Below are 391 nucleotides of genomic sequence, written 5' to 3' on the forward strand. Positions count from 1 at the left end.
GTCCCCCACTACCACAAATTATGCAGTCGAGTTTCCCGCATTTGGGGAAATCGCAGGGGTCAGCACACCCGCAGTGCAATGGATGAGCCTCACCCTGGGAAAACCTCCTTCGTGATCAAGGTGTCTCCCCTGCCAGGTAAGTATGCTTTGCTTGGCGCCGGGACGCGCTCCCACCTCTGCTCCCTTCATTTCATGTCACAGTGGCCCGCACTATTCCGCCGGACTCTTTCTCCCACGCTTGTAAACGTTCACTCCTGCGCGGATCAGATTCCCGGAGGCTCCGCCGCGTCGCCAGAGGAGGCGAGCTCTCGTTCGCGCTGTTCCCACAATGCTCTGCGGGAATGCTTATTTGCATGTACCGGGAAGCCTTCTCCTGCTCTGCGATTGGCTC

General features: G+C 58.6%; 1 pseudogene; it reads right to left on the minus strand.

Annotated features, from left to right (window-relative positions):
- On the minus strand, window positions 1-144 carry LOC114923841 (annotated as a pseudogene; the record flags this gene model as incomplete).
- Between the last annotated feature and the right edge of the window lie 247 nt (window positions 145-391).

The sequence above is a fragment of the Protobothrops mucrosquamatus genome, unplaced genomic scaffold (assembly GCF_001527695.2).
Source record: "Protobothrops mucrosquamatus isolate PMUCROS unplaced genomic scaffold, P.Mucros_1.0 scaffold24944, whole genome shotgun sequence".
NCBI lineage: Eukaryota > Metazoa > Chordata > Lepidosauria > Squamata > Viperidae > Protobothrops > Protobothrops mucrosquamatus.